The following is an 18,954-nucleotide window of genomic DNA, read 5'->3' on the forward strand; positions in this document are numbered from 1 at the left end:
TTATTAAACACATTTAGTGATAAAAATAGTTACATATTTAATTTTTAAATATTCATTTTTTAATATTTTAAGTATTTTTTTATTTAATAAGTAGTAGATTTAAAAAAATATATATAAAAAAGTATATTCATTTTTTGAAATATTTAAAATATTTAAGATTTTTTGTTTAATTCAAATTAATATTAAAAGTTTGAATTAAAACTTTTAAATATTTATTTTAAATTGAGTAAAATTATTCTAATTTTTCAGCAAAATTCTGTTTAATCTGTTTAAAAAATTATTACAAAATGTTTAAATTTAAAATAATTTTAAATATGCAAATGCAGCACTACTTCCGTTCTTCAGAAAGCCAATCTCGTCTGTTAGTTCCGTTTTACTAACGAGCGAATCAGTTGCGGAACAGCTATAAGAGAGCGTTGCGTATATACATTTTGCTGGAAGTTTCCATTTTAAATAAAAATTAGATTTAAATGTGTAATAAAGTATAAAAGTAAGCTGAGGTGTGCTTTAAACATTAATGATAGTGAAAATTGTTTGAATTTCCTTACTAAATACATTGCTTTCCAAGTTAATTGAGTGTGCGCAAGCAGCGAAAAACATACATACATACACATTGTATGCACATATTTGTCGCCAAAAATTAGCAAAGCACTTCACCGAGTGGGCTGAGTAAGTATATAGACATACATACATACATATGTACATACAAAAGCAATAGAAATTCTCATTTCTCTCTTTTTAAAGCAATAACTTTGATAAAGTAGCGAGTATTGGTAAATTTGAACCGGCGATTTTATGCGCTCATTAAGCATCACACACACCAACAAAGCTCAATTAGTTAAAGAAGACAAAATCAGGTGGTTGCAGTAGCAACAAGAAATTATGAGCGCACAGACAATAAAAAGCAGAACAATTGCAAGGCAATGCATACATACATACATATGCACATATAAATCAGTTCAGTTGTAGAAAAATACATATGTACATACATACACATAATGAGAATCAATGCAACTAATTAGCGAATATCAGCATAAAGTGTAATTGAGAGTCAGAGATCAACTAATTGGCACTCTCAGCAACACCTCAGCAACAAAATATGCAGCTATGCCATCAATAACGGACCTATGCATTCCTTCTTTCGTGAATTGCAGCGAGTAAAACGAAAATTGTGGTGTAAAAATTATTGCGTCTTGCAAAATTGTTAATTAAAAACTGAATTTAAATGTGAAAAAGTAACTCAAGTGAATATTGAAACTGTTGTGAACAATTAGTAAGTGTAATAAAATGATAATTGGTGTTTAAACGTACGAAATTGTAAATTGTGAATTCATCTCGTTGCAGCCTACTACGTTCAGGTGTCATGTTCATTCATGTTGCTGATGCAGAAAAAAGCGTACCTGTGCGAAAAAATGCGGTAAGTCAATTGTTCATTGTTATTCATGATTTTATTAAACATATAAAATGAAAATATAAATATAAAATACCTTAATATTGGAAAAATGCAATCAAAGTAGAAAAAAATTACATAAATATTTAAATAATTTATTAGAACAGAATTACAAGATGCTAATCTAATATTGATTATTTTTTAACAATATCTGTAAATCCAAACATTATTCATATTACTATAATTGATTTTAAAATCGGATAAAAATTATATTCATACCATAATATTTTTATTGTTGTTGTTGAAGTTTCATGTTTTAAAGTGTTAAATATTTTTTGTTAGCAATCAGATTAGGAGCAGACCACATATTTTATCTGATATTTTAGGGCGAGGTGAGGCTTTAATAGGTACTTATTATAATTTGATTTTTGCTGATTTTTGCTGACAATTTAGAATTTGTCGACGGACATGGGTTTTCAAGGTCGGGTGAGGGCATTATCAAAATTATTAATGGTTTCTCTTTTCGGGTAAGGTGAAGGTATAAACTAAATTTTTTAAAGATGTTTTTAAAGGGTTTCTTCTGGAAAAACTTTAATATCCGTATAATAACATTCTCAGTATATACAGCACTAGCGTAGTGAAGACTGACCCGATTTATACATATGTGACCTGGTCTACGGAAAGGGGGCTTAGGTTTCAAAAAATCAATTTTTCTTTTTAGTTGATTCGGATGGAAGATGAGATGCTTTTTCACGTGATAGTATCCAAAAAAAAACTAGTTTTCGCACGTTAGCTCCCTTTTCGTAGACCAGGTCACATATGTATATTAAATTGGTTTTTGGATTGTTCGATTTAAAACTCAATTGATTAAAAACGAAATAGTAGAATGATTGCCGATTGACTGAATTTTATTTTCATTAAATTAAAAATGAAAAGGCTTACAAAGTTCGGATGGTAAAAATGTTTTTTTTTTCGGAAGAAAAAACATATAGATAGATAACAATAGAATTGAAAAGATAAATTAATTATTATCAAATTAAAATATTTTGAATATTAATATTTGACATGCAATTTTTTTGAAAGGGTTGTCACATATTTTAATTTTTTATTAAAATTAAATTGTTAAATCGTTAAATTGTTTTATTGATAGATGTATTATATGTATTTTTTAAGAAACATGTTTCCTAAAACTATATTTCAGCAGGTTTGCTACCTGTCTGGCTTTTTTATTCAAATAAAATAATCCAGAAAATTCAATATTATAATATTGGTGTCAAATTAAGGGTATTTGATAAACCTTTGATACTACACAGCATATCTAGAAAGTGTTTTGATAAGAGAAGTATGAAAGAAATATGTGCTCCTGTCAAAACACTTAATTTTCTAATTAGATTCAAGAGAAAATATTGAAATTAAATAAGATATTCCATATTGGAAGATATGTTTAAATTTTTTCTACTACCTGTCCAAAAGCCGAGTAATTTTAATGAAGAATTAACGTTAATAGAAGAAATGTTTCTTCTTCCCAGTTTCGGTATTGCTTTGATCAGTAACTATGAGAAACTCTAAATTACGTGATGTGTTAAAAAAATAACGTTAATTTTCTTAGAAGAAATATTTCGGATTTTTTTTTGTTTTGGGCCAAGAACGAAGTTTTTAACAAACGAAAAGCGTCAAGCTAATAACATCACTGCTAATCTTAGCGGCCGATACAGATAAAGTAAGCAATGAATATTACCGTAAATTTTATCGTACTACAGGGCCATGTATGTATGTATGTACATATGATAAAATAAAATATAATAAAATAAAAATTTTTACAATTGGATTTTTGTACCATTGAACGATTGCAAATTTTAAAATTCCAGTTATTTCCATATAATTTTTTTCAATTAACAATTTTAAAAGCAACCTTGTCTCGTTAAAGACCTTTCAGAATTTATAAACTCACATAAAATTATATCAATTAAAGTATTTATAAGTTATTGACAAAATGTTCCACACACATTAAAGCCCAACCACAAATTTGGCTTAATAAAAATTGCAACATTTGTGCCACTCATGCTCATTTATTCATAGTGAAAATTATTTATTTGTGCAAATCATCTATATCGACACTAAGCTGGCAAATATGCGTGTAATCTTAATGTATTTGGCTTTCGCAAACTACACCACGCCTCTGCAACACAAATTCAGGGTCAACAGAAAAACAAGTTGAGCGCAAGAGAAAAAAGAAAAGAGCAACTGTAATAACAGTAGCAACACATGTACGAAAATATAATAAATAATAGTATGTAAGTGTATGTGTAATGGCATTAATGCCAACATTACAGTGATTATTAATTTTGACGGCGGTCACTACTTGCAACAACATGTAGTGCATGGCAGACTTGTACACATGAATATTTATGATGTCTGATTAAAGCGTCATATGGATAATTTATCCAGCTGACATTTTCAAGGCAGTGAAAGTACTACTTATGCGCTGTAATGCAAGTATGTGGCATGTGGTGAAAGTAGTAAGCGCTGTCGCTGTTGCACAGTCATCGATTGACCACTTTTTGGTCAACATACACTCAATTCACAGCCTCGCCACGTCCACAATCCGCCCACATAGCTAGCACGCTGTCGCGCCGGAAAAACAAATCACATCAAAACCGATGATTATAGGTTTTCTAAAGCCGAACGGAAAGCCAGCGAAATATACATACATATATTTACACAAATATTTATTGTAGCATCTTATCATGCCACATCATCATCAGCCACCCCCCATTAAAGTTGGCAAGACTGGGGTGTCTGCTGCTTTACTTGGAATTTTACTTGTTGTATGTTGCATGTAGTATTTTTTGTTGTTTTTGTTATAATTTTATTACCGTTGTTGCTCACTTCTCGTCTCACTTGGAAAATCTGCCCATTAATCAAACTATTAGCAGTGAATTTAGCTACAAAAGCATTTCAATGCAATTTATTGTTGTTGTTATTGTATATTTATTTATGCGACACACCCCTTTCAGCCAGCATGCTTTACGTTTTGCCTTTCGCCCTCTCTTTCAGTAGTCTGTGTGCCTTTTGTGGCAGCGTCCTTTTGACCTCGCCACCGTTCGTTGGCTCCACCCTAACGGTAGCACTACTAGTAGTTACTTAAATTTTCGTTCTCCTCCTGTTTGGCGGAAATTTATGGGTGGCCGCAATTCTGCATCAATGCATCAAAGTGTGGCACTTGCATATACTCGTACATTGTACATATCTGTTGCAAGATTTTTATCCTGTCGCGCACTCGATAATCACGATAATGCGTCCTGTAATCAACTAATAAGGCTCATGTTGCTTTTTACCGCCCCACATAGACACAACTACCACTGCTGCCACTGCCACTGTGTAATGTCTAGTGTTAAACCCCTCAATAAAGTTGTACTTTTAAGGTCTTCTTGCCGCAACAGTTGACAACTGTAAATATTTAGTGAGGGTAACATAGTCCTACCCGTTGTAATCGAGTTTGTTATCCAAAAAAATTGAATTTAACGCGCAATATTCAATCTGTTTGCCTCCTTTCATTTGCCTCATTTCGTTACGCTCGGATTTTCCGTATTTTCTTTGTGTGTGAGTTGTTGGTGTTGATCCTGCATGGAAATGCATTTCATGCGCTCCTTATGTTCTTAATCACTCGCTAAGAGTTCTCGGTGCTTACTTTCTTTGAAAGCTATTTAAGGGGTGTCTTCTTGTGTATTTTCCGCATTAAGTTGGTTTGCTGGAGAATTGAGTTGTCATCATTATTTTTACAAGGTTTTAATGGCATATTTTATGTGCTTTTTTGCATGCCACATGTCACGAAAAAAGGTTTGGAAGAGACTTTAATCATGTAAATTCGGGAAAAAGTGTAGATGTTTTTAAAAATTACTACAAGTAGCTGAAATATAAAGGTAGTAGAGGTTTATGTAGTAGATGATGAATTATATATCTAGACCCACAGAATATTATTGAATTTTTCACAAATTAATTTTCATCTTTTTAGTGCAATTTAAATTTTTTATTGTGTAAAACATTTTACGAATGTTACGATTCCAGTTTGGAATCAGTACCTATTGAAATCTTTCGGGAAAGAGATTGATTCCACGTTCATAAAATGTTTGATGCTTGTATTCCAAAAACTGGACCAAGTTGTTTTTGTCATCTTGATTTAAGGTGATAGTTCTCCCATTTAAAAAAAATATTGCAGAGACCGGAACAAGTAATAGGCTGAAAGTGGCAAGTCTGGAGAATATGCTGGGTGTGGTAGCACATCCCATTCAAGCCGCAGAAATTTTTGGCGAGTCATCAAACTTATGTATATGAGGTCTCACAACACTCAATTTATCTAGCTGATAACAATACGACATAAACGTGGTATTGTCGGACAAAAGCTCCAAATAAACGATCTCTTTGAACAGACAACAGAACCTATCGTCCTTTGAAGTGCTTTGAGCTGGTTCATCCTTTTTAGGCCATGCGCTTTACATTTTTGTCGCAAGTAACAATGAGCTTCAAAATTGGATCACTTCTTTGACGTTTGATAAGCAAATCAAACATTCTTTAATGCGACGAAGCAAATTTCGTGCTGTAAGAACATTATTAATACAATTAATCCTAGACATTCCTAACGGTCGCATTAGATAAATTTAATCATTCAGCATTCTTTCGAATGGTTATTCGACGATCTGCTTCGCCCAGCGACTTTATATTATCCACATCGGCTTCAAGAGGCCTTCTACGTCGTAGTGGATCCTCAAGATCGAAATTGAAGGAACGAAACGGTACAGCGCTTAAGTGTGAAGTTGGCTGCGAAAAATTCAATAAGATCAGTCGTTGTCATCAAACAAAATTACTAAGTGAACGACCCAATATTATAATGCCTGCAAACCGTCAATGAACTATTGAAGCATTTAATATACCATTTATTATCAAGTTTTATAGAATTGTTATTTTTGAACCCTAATAAGCTTCGTTGTCGCCGATAAAGCGTAATTATTGTTATTGTAGAAGCAAAAAAATGTATCAAACAATTTTGAGGAATGACAGACTGAAGGCAGTCTTGGCCAGACTAAAATCCGGGTCCGTGCCGGTTATATAGGCCAGTCTGTCTTCGGAATGCTTCAACAAGGCATCAAAGCATTATATTTATTCCAAAAATTTTGTGTTTAGAACAAATTAACTAATGAGTTGAACGGCCCATATGGTCCGATATGATAAATCTTTAGCGCCGCAATGTCCTCTTGAGTTGGCATCTTTAGCCTGCGTCAGCCTTTTGTATTTTTGCAAAATTGATTCTATAAATAAAGAAGTTCTGTACGCGTATGAGTATCTCGAAACTTTACGAACAACTTCCACTATTTACTAGGTTACAAAGCTGGGGATAGCCAGTAGGATCTCATTCAACTAGAGAGAATATCCACTTTATTTTTTTTTTTTGAAGACTTTGAAACAATATTTATGAAAAGGTATTGTCACTTCAAAAGAGAGAGTTATAGTCCAATTGCGTACTGGATGAATATTTTTGACAATTCTTAGATTTGATCGAAACATAGATCTCTCAATAGCGACCGAAAAGAAGTAAAAATGGTTGACTTTTTAAACGATATGTCACACAAGACGGTCTGGTCACAAACCACAAAACATATGTCACAAAAGACGGTCTTGTCACAAACCAGATTTTGAGATTTTTTCTATTAATGGATACTTGATAGAAACAATGACGATAATTTTCAAATGTTTCTTATTAATCTCAGTCAAAATTTAGTTATTAATTTTTAGTAAAAATATCTTAGTACGTGTGCCATTAAAATAAGAAAATTCTATGGATTTCTTTAAAAATCAGATTCTTTTATAGCATGTTCTACTCGTTCCGACACTTTCTATTATTCCTTGTTTCCAAACCTCTATGACTCCTCTTGGTGGAATGAGATTTAGGATATTTGAAGATACTTTAACTGGAATAAATCTCTATTATGATGATTTTTAGGGAATGTATCTTACTTCGAAGATATAAGGAACATGTTTTATAGTAACGGTCACAACTGAGCCAATGCCAAACATTTTTTGTATTTTTGATACGAAAAAGTTTCCTATAATAATCTCTCCTCTCCTTTAAAGCTTGTTGGATATCCCGTAGTTGGACAACAATAAGTCTTACTATACAAAAAACCCCTAAAATGCAGCTAATCAATGCATAAGTCACCCATTTCTTCAGCAAATTCACAAAACTGTCAATTTGTGGTCAAACAAAGAGCAACTGCTGTCAAAACTAACTCATTAACCGAGACGATAATAATACTTAGACGACATAAATGTGGAACTATTTAGCTAAAAACGCGATTATAGAGTATCGCATTAAATGGAATATCACTTACACACACACACACACACACAAATTACTAAGCAGCATTAGGCGAGTTAATTATAACCAAAAACGTGGCCACACTCCAGACGCATTTACAGTGACACACGCCAGGCAGCTCCTTACAATGCTGGCTCTCTGCTGTCAACACGCTCCTCAGCTGCTGCACAGCATGCAGGCTACAAAAATAATTGGCAGCAATACGCTACTGTTGGCAGCTTGTCACAGCAACACACAAAAGTAATACAATAGCAGCAACAACAGCAACAGCAACAGCTGCTGACAACACAGAGTGTTTCCATTTGGGATTGTGTGTGATTGTTTGTGATTTAATATAATAAAGATACAAGGATACATTAGTTTTCTTCATACCCCTTTTAACGTGGCAACTCAACAACAACAAAAAAATCAGTATTTGTGTGTGTGTATGTGTCTGTGTGGCATCTAAATAAGTGGCACCACAAACTCGCGGCGCATTGTGATTCAAGCAGCGATCGGCCACTTGAAATCCATTAAATATTTGTGAAAATCGATATACGATGCATTTGTACTTTGTTGCATGCCACATCCAAAAACACACACACTCACAAATAACTCTTTGCCTCTTTGTCGACAACACTTTGGGTTGTACTCTTGCCATCGCCGAAAGTGCGTACTTCAGTTTATTGTTGTGTTTTGTTGTTGTTTCAAGTGCACTTTGTGGGCCATGCGGCAGTGTTGCACGGCGGATAACCCGCTGCAACACACATATAAATCAAATCAAATGCATCCTTTTTCGAACGAATTCCTTTTAGTGTTTTTGTATTGCTTTTGTTGTTGTTGCTTTTGTTCTTTGTCAAAAATCAAAAGTGTGGAAATTGTGTGTTAAATATCAGAAAAATATGCTTTTAGCCGTCGTTCATATTACAATCCGATGCGTCGCTGTGTGCCACAAAAGAGCGCATAGTTTATTGCCACCAAAATCCTTTTCTCGCGCGCTGTTACAGTTGCCAGCAGCAATCAGCAAGCGGCGCAAAGCAGCTGGCAACAAAGTGTCCTTTACTTGTTTTTATAACGTCGCCACTTGAAATTCGTGTTATTTTTGCATTTGCCAACAGTAATTCCAAATACAGTCCTGCAGCTGACCACATCAATCCTGTCGTGCGCCGCAATGTCCTCTCGCGCCTCTCGAGTTGGCATACAAATGCAACTCAAATTACGCACTTGAAGATGCTAAATGATTACGCGTGCCCAAATGCTTGGTGATTTACACGCGGACCAATTGTTCGCTGGTTTTGAGTTATTTACTTTCATGTATTCAGAGAAACATGGATTTCAAGTACAACATAATAAATTATACTCAATTACGGCCGAAAATAGTGAATATCTTTTTTTCAAATCTCAGTATTCGATAATTGAATGTTCTGAATTTGTATCTAATATAAGCCCTATATATTTATCTATATCATGTTTTCTAGTGAGCTACATTATCCTTGTTGAGAAAGTTTAATAAGTACCTTTGCTATTAAAATGGCAAATATTCTCCCTTAACCTCACCAATCTATAAATATTTCTCTGCACAACACTCGGCTGAAGATTGGACCAAACCGTTTTTTTTTTTCGAGAGTATGAGTCATAAGTAGGAAAGCAATTCCTCCGTTTTTTTCAAAAGTACCCTCCAAAAGCGAAATATTGGAATAAGTAAATAAGCTAGGTCAAAGTTCAATCTTCGAAAAACAAATAAAAACTTAATTCTTCGATTTCGATCAATGTTTTCGAAATTTGGGCTTTGTATTTCGAAAATGAGCTATAAGGGGTCTAATTTCAATCTTCGAATGAACACTTTTTATTTCGAAAAATAATGACCAATTTTTTTTAATATTTGGTAGGGTTGTGAATGGTATCAATCGACCTTTCTTTCTCTTGGTATGTGTATTTTTTTTTTTAAACTTATTGAGTTCTTTGAGAACGAAGCTAATATTGGCTCTGTCTTATATATGTATACTATATTCATATCAGTATATAACAGGCAAGTTCTTTAATTCATTTCCGAGTGAAATTAAAGCAAATTCACTTTCAATCCGATTTTTGGTGTACTGAATTTCGATTTTCCTTTTCAAAATCAACATTTTTTTAATTTTCACTTTCAATCGGATTGCAGAACCTGCCTGATTATGTATAGTTCTTATTAATCTTAGTTAGTCAACTTCTTTATTAGAATCACTCTAAAGTGCGGACCAAAAGCGAGAATGAGCTCCTATTACCAACTCCTGTCTATAATATAATATTTCCTTTCATTCTTCATCTTTCTTGATTTTAAATAGAACGACTTTTAATGTTTGACCTATTAGGTTTCTAATTATTCAAATCTATACCGTTTCGTCTGAAACCATAGATAGGTGTTTACTAAGCTGTAGCATCTCAAGTATAAGCAATATTGCTAGCAATCTGACACCAATCATCGACATCGGTTGAAACAGTAACTGCCTTCATATCTGGCTAAAGGTTTGGATAGGTTTGTTTCATACTCTATCCCTCGGAATCTTAAACATATTGATACAATATGGAACACGGTTTTCGTACCATATGGAGACATTGCTTTTAAAAATTCACTAAAAATCAAATTCGAAATAGTAACAGAAGGGGAAAATGTGTTAAAACTCAACTTTTAGTGACTTGAAACAAATTTAGTGACTAAAAAACTTGAGCAGATGACAATGGCAAAAGCCAATTTTCCTGAGTAACAACAGCAAATCTCCCCATACTCACTGTACGAAGTCAATACCTAAATATTGAATAACTGATAATAAATTTTCAAGAACTGTATCTTCCGTGTGGTTAAAAATGCTCTCACAGATGGAGCAAAATGTGTTCCACCATTTAAATGTGGATTTAACCCAAAATCAACCTCACTTCTACCTTCTATAATAGATATAGAAAAATTGTTATTAATAGAAAAACCTACGGTAATAGGTTGAATGCCAAAACAAGTGGACGCAAACCAAAGGTGAAGATAGTCTATAACATGAGCTATATGAAGCCGAGTAAACCAAGATGAAAGATTACCAAGAGACCTATGACTTGATCATAAGATTTAAAACTGTCACCAAAAAAGTTGGATTTGTTTGAGAGAAATTACTAGTAGTTTCCCGAGTTCATGTACATCATAGACGATTTTTGCTGTATGCTCTTTAAAAGTCCCATTCATGATTGCGGCAAATCCTTGGGAAATTTAGCCTATAAGCTGAGTGAACTCCTAAAAACACCAGAAAACACTATTTGGTATTCATTTTGTAGTCATCAAGCTATATCTATTGCCAGGCGTCTATGGGATCCAATCGTATTTTTTATAGACTGGATGTAGGATTCAAACTATAGATGTTATTGAAAATATTTCCAAGTGAAAGTCTTCATAAACATATTTAAACAGGTGGTAACTTTATTATTGCTTTTTTTTTTTTTTTTTTTTTTTTTTTTTGAGCTCTCTTAGTTTTTAGTATCTTCATAATTTCTTAAATCTTAAAATTTTCCAAAACGTTGCCACTCTGTAGTTTTTTGTTTCAAACTTTGTGAGACTTACACCGAATTTAGTAAAAAAATTCTTCAAATCAGGCAGTGTTCTCTTCAGTGGCGCTTTCTACGTAAGCTTAAAAATGTCCCTTCAAAACAAATAAACAGTAAAACAAATATGTAAAATATACCCAATCTCAATCAGCATATTGAAAAATACATCACGAAGCGCTATTGTGTGCAATGTTGAAGAGCTTTAGCGAACTTATCGCGAGCAGCAGTCATTCATATTCGCAACCAAACTCGGAATCGAAGTCAGAAATGCCAATAATCTTCGTGTTTGACAGAGGACAGAGGCGCTATCACTGCCAAAAGGAGTGCAATGCAAACACGTAAACCTTCCCACCAAGCTTACGAGCCCAATGCATTTGCATTCATGAATGCCAAAAATATTGAAATAAAAATTCGAAGCAGAAGACCAGTCAACTGTAAAGTACCGAAAAGACACGGTCAACCGCCGTGGCAGGGATTTGCCAAACATTTCGGCTTATTATGGCATTTTCAGCAGAACGTTGTGTCCACTGACGCCGTCACCTCGTCACACTGACACGCCGCCGTTGGTGATCGAGTTCGTGTTCAAGTCATCATCAACGCCGTCACTGAGCTCATTAAGTGCGCATTTGCGAAGAGTCAACAACAACATTATACGGAGACAAGGTGCAACAAAGCAACTGATGGCGCGCCATTTGGACATTCGGCAGACACGGTCGAAGCGCCGCGACACGACGCGTCGCGTCGTCTTACAGTGATTGTGGTCAATAAATACGCAATTGATTTTGGGCTTCTGGTATTACATTCCAACTAACTAATGAGGCGTGCGAAAGGGTAAAACTGATAACCGTTTACGCTACGCAGGTATCTGTACGCAGATGGATGGATGGAATTATGGCATGATGAGGCATAGAGTGGAAAGGGATGGTCTACAACTCCTGCTGTGTTTGAGTGTACGAGTCGTATGACGCGATCAGATTGCTTTGGCCGAACGCAAATTCTTGGCGTGACACAACTTAAGATCGTCTTAAGAGCATTTAAGTAGCAGCGTTGCGTACGTCTATCAGTCAATCAGTAACTCGCAGCCAACGCAAACATGCGGTCAATATATGTACCTGTTTGAGTGGTTATCGGGGTACGCATATTTTTTTTTTTGGCTTTTCTTTTGGTGACATTTGTTTAGTGTGTCATTCGTCAATAATCTGCTTTGCAAACTGAAGCAATTGTAGTTGTAATGTGATGTAATTGTTTGCTACCAATCAACCATCATTTATGCGTTGACAGATGACTCAACAGAGGTATTTGAGGATGATCAGCTCGGATTTATTATTGAGATTAACTTTTACAGGTTACAAATCTAGTTGAAATAACTAAATCTCTACAACTAGATTTTATTAGTTCAGGCTCTTGACAGAGGAGACCTTAAGTCCCGAAAATAGCTCTTTTCTGCGTTTTCCTATTACTTTTTCTAGCATTTCTGGTGTTATAGTGATGATTTCGATAGGAATGTTTGTCTTGAGGGTTGTTAATCTATATTTCACTTTTCAAATAACACCGTAAATAGAAGTGCGTAAAGTAAAATCTGAGTCTATACAATCTCATTTTCAAATCAATAAATTTGATTTTGGTATTTTTTTGTAGCAGAAACTGACTAGTCCGAAATTGAGTCGTGTCGTTTCGTTGAATCCAATAACTCTGAAGACTTCTCTTAACGCAATTTGCGGGCGGACATAACGGACCAACATTTTATGTATCCCAAACTTGATTATTTCCACAGTTGGGTTAATTAAGGTCTACAGTCAGAGCGAATGGGCATTGTCGGTCATCGAAACTTTTCTCCAAGTAAATCGCTAGTATATTTCGATGTGCAATTCTATCGTCTTCTAACTTTTTACATTTAAGTTCCGGACCCAGTGGACTTATGGTACAAATTGAATACAGAGGATCGGTCATATCGTAAGGGGCTGTCTTTCTACTACTGCACGGCATTTCCCATGCGTCTAGGTAACTCTCCCAACCTGGCAGTATGTAGCCAATCGTAGACCCAGTTCTGGTTCTGGTTACCTAGAGCCAGAGCAAATGAAAAATATTAATCAGTATTCTCAAAATCTTGTTATAAATTTCGTGTGGCTTATCTAGGTTTTATACCCAGATGTTGGAACAGTTGAATTGAAATTGTTAGAAATTGAATTGAACAGTTGGCTTGAATGAGAGCAGACTTAATTCAATTTGTACAGCTAATATATGTTTGATAATCGGTCCAATACGTTCAACTTCAAATCAAAGGAAACAGCAAATTCAATGTCAAGTAATTTCAAGAAGCCAGGAGTGATCTTTCAGAATTTTCAAACATGTTATAGTATCGGTATTTGTCTACTAAATTCAGTGAGTATTCTCTTCATGTCCGAGGAAAGTGGGCGCCATTTTTGGAGAATGCGATTATTGAAGAAATTAGTTTTTCTTTCCTGAAACACGATCTATTGTATTGATTGTGCATGAACGATATGTCGAACATGCAACTCTGATTTATTAGGAGTGTCAGTTATCGCTAGAAAACTTCATTTTATGTCAATCAAAAACTTTTTGAGGATTTTTGGAATTTTACTCGTAACTTTCTCTTCTAGTTCTCCAATATATGCATGTCTTTCAAGCTCATATAGCCACAACACGAAATTTTCAGTTTACTTCAAGTAGAAGAGAGGCAATTGACTCTGAATAGGAACTAAGGGTTATACCAAAGTTGGCAGTGAAATCCGTTGTTGTTGTATAATGCTTGTCGAAGTTTTCTGAGTGAGAATGAAATAAGAAGAAGGAGTTTGTAGAGGCAATTAGAGCTTTCTATATACATATATACATATATTTACAGTTTTATGATTAAAAAACTCCTTATTTAAAAGCCAAGAGCTGAGCGAACTTTGAGGTCTTCAAAAGAAAGATTCTCAAATATTTTAATAAAACTTAGCCTGGAGAAAGTGTCCTAGGTTTTCGAACGCCTATTAGAGTCAGTAGTTATAATAATATAAATAAAAACGATAAGACACGAGCTCTGCTATTGGTTGTTCAATAAAACCAAACAAAAAATTTATGAATATAATAAAATAATTGAATAACTATTTCGAGCTCAAATATACCTTAATTATTTAATTATTAATTCTAATTCTTTTATGATTTTTTTTATATTTCCAAAATATTATTTTTTCAAATTTAACTTTTTTAAACCGATGTTGTTTTTTTAACAAATAAGCAGCAAATTCTATTGCAAATCTTAGCATTATACGACTTACTTTACATGAAACTTTGCAAATACACCTCAATATACATTCAAACATTCATACATATAACCCTAACCAAGTACCATATATGGCTGTAAGCATCACTATGCCTTTCACTTGAACAACGCTTCCTTCCTTTCACATGTGAGTGAGTCGTGAGTGTATCATCTGCGTAATCACCGAAATAGCCACCATATGGCAGCGACAAAACAAAGCTACTATGCGCCTCAGGCATAAATGCGTAGAGCACACAAACAACAACACTCAGCAATGGTAGAAGGGGCCATGACCAGCCGGCATATCCAGAGTTCAAAGTCAAAAGCATTTGAGTGAATACACGCACTCACACTCATGAATAGCTGCCCATCGTTCGTGTTTGGCTGAGCCTTAATGCTTGTAGAATTTTCCCCTCTTATGTGTAAATCTACGCGCATAACGCTTTTGGGTTATACGCTGGTCTGGTTTTCTGGTTTTTCGCCGTAGTACTTGAAATATCACCAAAAACATTACGGTCATAAATACAGGCAGGCGAGTGCGAATACTTGCATACATATGTACTCGTAGATACCACTTTGGTTCGTGCGTTTGTATATTTGTATATTCGAGTGCTACTCAGGGTGGCGGCTACTCAGTAGTTCAGTTGTTCTATTATACATATGTGTGTTAATATGGTTGTCGGTACAACCCGGTGCCGTGTCGCTTCTGCTTTGTGGACTCATAGTCATGCATACATACATATATCAATACTGCCTTCTGGCTGAGATTCGCCTGTAGGCGAATTGTCACATCTTTTTGCCGTTTTGCTTTTAGCTTTTTTGCCCTTTTTCTCCTTTGCTTTGCTCTTTTACCCTCCTCACACGCCGCCTTTTATACGTGTGTATGCATGTATATGCGCGCCAATAATTTATTCATATGCGATTACATGCTGTAATTTTGTTACCACAGACAATTTATGGCTCCTTGATATACACGGACGTCGTGTGTGCACAGCAAGCTATATCCGTAAGGATATAGAGTCTGCTTACTTCTTACATGAAAGAGTTTTTGGTTTCGTAAATACTTTTTCTTTTATTTTGGCCAGTCGCTTTTAATCCTGAATTTCGGTTCGTTGGTTGGTGGGAGTTGTTTAAAGATGTATTTATTTATTTGTTACTTTTCAGATTTCTGCCGAATTTATGGCATACATATGATTGTAAGAGATTTCAGATCTCTCAAGTTAGTATTTGGTTCTTCATTTATCTTTTAGAGACCACTTTCACTCATGAGTTGCGAATGCTTACCTTTAATGCATCGAAAGTATACAATTTCTTACACTTAGGCTCAACTAGGCTATATGGAAACAGTTGATTAACTAATTGAGTTACAATCCAAATGAAGATATCGGTAAATGCGTTAGATTCTAACTCTAAACATTTTTCGTTCATTTCTTTAATATTTTGCTATATTCTTCTGATGACCAAGTAAAAAGAACTTAAAATAATATAAAGTAAGATTAAGGTTTCTTTCAATTCTTTCTGGCCTTAATAAATTCCTTTTTCATACCAAACTGTCATATGTTATGCAGTTGTTGTATATCCCGAAAAGCATCATTCTTATGAATTATGATTCCTTATCTCTCTGTAATTCTTTATAATTTGGATTCTCCAAAAAAAAATCAAACCTTTTCCTGTTAGAACATTGTTCTTGGAACTTGCGACGAACTTCGCTTGTATTTACTTATAACAAGTAAGGAAAGGCTAAGTTCGGGTGCAACCGAACATTTTATACTCCCGCAATTTATTTAGAGATTTACCTATATTTTCGGTGAAAAATTACCCTTAGGCTCTGAGTTCTTCATGTTTGATATCAGGGGCCTTGAAAAGTCATGGTCCGATTTTGACAATTTTTCCTCAAGTGATGTCACAGCTCAAATACAGTATTTGTGTAAAGTTTTATTTTGCTATCTTTATCTGTTCCTTATGTGTACATTATACAGTGAAAGAATCAGAAGGATTCAAAATTGAGTTATATGGGACGTAGGCGTAGTTGTGAACCGATTTCATCCATTTTCCACACGTGTTATCAGGGTGCCAAGAAAACAATTAATTCATAATTTCATTCGAATCTGTCGAGTAGTTCCTGAGATATGGTTTTTGACCCATAAGTGGGCGACGCCACGCCCATTTTCCATTTTGTAAAAAATCTCAGTGCAGCTTCCTTCTGCCATTTCTTATGTAAAATTTGGTGTTTCTGACGTTTCTCGTTAGTGAGTTAACGCACTTTTAGTCATTTTCAACCTAACCTTTGTATGGGAGGTGGGCGTGGTTATTATCCGATTTCTTTAATTTTTGGACTGTATAAAGAAACGGCTAAAAGAAACGACTGCAGCAAGTTTGGTTTATATAGCTTTATTGGTTTGCAAGATATATACAAAAAACCTATTTGGGGGCGGGGTCACACCCACTTTTCCAAAAAAATTACATTCAAATGTGCCCCTCTCTAATGCGATCCTATGTTCCAAATTTTATTTACATAACGTTATTTATGGCTTAGTTATAACTATTTATGTGTTTTTAGTTATCCCCATTTTGTGGGCGTGGCAGTGGTCCGATTCCGCCCATTTTCGAACTTAACCTTCTTATGGTGCCAAGGAATACATGTTCCAAGTTCCATTAAGATATCTCAATTTTTACTCAAGTTACAGCTTGCACGGACAGACAGACGGACGGACGGACGGACAGACAGACATTCGGATTTGAACTTTACTCGTCACCCTATATCTAACTCGTTTAGTTTTAGGACTTACAAACAACCGTTATGTGGACAAAACTATAATACTCTCTTTGGCAAATTTTGTTGCGAGAGTATAAAAATATCTAATATTGTCACTGATCCAATGCCAGAACCTATAAAATGCAGTAGCACCGATATTGATTCTCAACATCCTACCAGAAATAATTTAAAGTCTTAAGAGGTTAGCTGGATTTCAAGATTTGGAAATTTTTTGTTATCTTATCAAATAGTACAATATGTGGGAAATATTATACAAAAATAACAAATGGAACCGAGTAAAAAAAGTAATTTTTACTCTCAACTGTTATTATTATTCATGTTGTTGCGTCCCAAGTGGTTCACAATATTATTCGCTTAAATTTTAAGAAAATAATGGGACCGATTACTTACTTCTTACGTAAGAAGGTTTGAAAATGTTTCCCTGTACATTTGAAACATCTAAATGATTTGGGAGCTCGCAACCAACTTAAGTTGTAGACATTACTTACAAAGATATATTATATGTATAGTGACCCATTAAAAAGTTCAGTTAAATTCAGTCGAGACAGGATGCGATGTATGAAAATAAACGTAGATTGTTCTCAACAACCTGCCAACATATTTTAAAGTGAGTTGTTGGGTCGTTGTGTCCACAAGTCCACAGAAGATGGTTCGGTTTTGGGATCATGGCTTAATTATGTGTACCATATTCATTGAATAAGGTAATCAAAATATTTTTCTTAAAAGAGGTTGATGATCAACTGAAATTTTGTACTATCTCACGATATGTTGAAGAAACAAGAAATATCTTATCCCTGTTCCCTACTTATCCAACAGAATACGTCCATTTTTGAATGATTAGTAAAGTTTTATAAACCTTGTGCCATGGGAATCGCTCCGCTAACCTTTACGACAAATTATATCTTCCTAACCGCTCGACAGATTTCATTCGATTTCAGTATACATTATTATTTCGAAGCCTACGGGACGTTTAGTGAGACGAAAGCAGAATATTGTCATGCTCACTTTCAATAAAAAATTCTCAGGAACCCCATTAGTTAATTTAAGTTAGCAAAGGATAATCGAATTATTGAATTAAATATATATAATTAAAGTTATAGAACATCTATTCATATCTACAATTTATTTTTAAAAGTAGGTGAGTCGATATGTTGATAACATTCCCTATGCTAAGCTCCTTATAAAGAGATTTTTTGGAATAAGTAATCTATCTTATTAAAAATTGGAGAAAATGGGAAGGTTAGAAATATTTAAAAAAAAAATATAACTGATCTTCGGCCAACTTCATTTAAAAATTTAAAATAACTTTCTCAAGGCGTCAAGGCGTCAAATCAACGAAACTAAATACATATGTACATAACATATGGTGGACTCATAACGGAAAAGTTGTAATGTATATTCATTTACAGTTATGCCAATGTGATGATAGGTGAATTATTTTAATTAAATTCGTTAATAATTTCAAGGTTAGATTAATTTCAGAATGGAAGAAATAATCCCAAACCTTTCTGTACCGCCATAAAAAAAATACCGATTTTCTTCCCGAATTTTCGACTTTCAATTTACTTTCACAATGAATAGATACAAACCGTATTTAGCATAAGGTG

The 18,954-nt window shown here is 34.3% G+C and overlaps 1 long non-coding RNA gene across 2 annotated transcripts in view; it reads left to right on the forward strand.

Annotated features, from left to right (window-relative positions):
- The first annotated feature begins 685 nt into the window (after nucleotides 1-685).
- Nucleotides 686-18,954, forward strand: part of LOC114804463 (uncharacterized) — a 119,222-nt gene continuing 100,953 nt past the window's right edge. For both annotated transcript variants that reach the window (XR_003752656.2, XR_003752657.2), the window contains exons 1-2: nucleotides 686-1,273; nucleotides 1,345-1,417. This is a non-coding gene — a long non-coding RNA (uncharacterized LOC114804463). The remainder of the gene's footprint in view (nucleotides 1,274-1,344; nucleotides 1,418-18,954) is intronic.

This window comes from Zeugodacus cucurbitae, chromosome 3, assembly GCF_028554725.1.
Source record: "Zeugodacus cucurbitae isolate PBARC_wt_2022May chromosome 3, idZeuCucr1.2, whole genome shotgun sequence".
In the NCBI taxonomy this organism is placed as follows: domain Eukaryota; kingdom Metazoa; phylum Arthropoda; class Insecta; order Diptera; family Tephritidae; genus Zeugodacus; species Zeugodacus cucurbitae.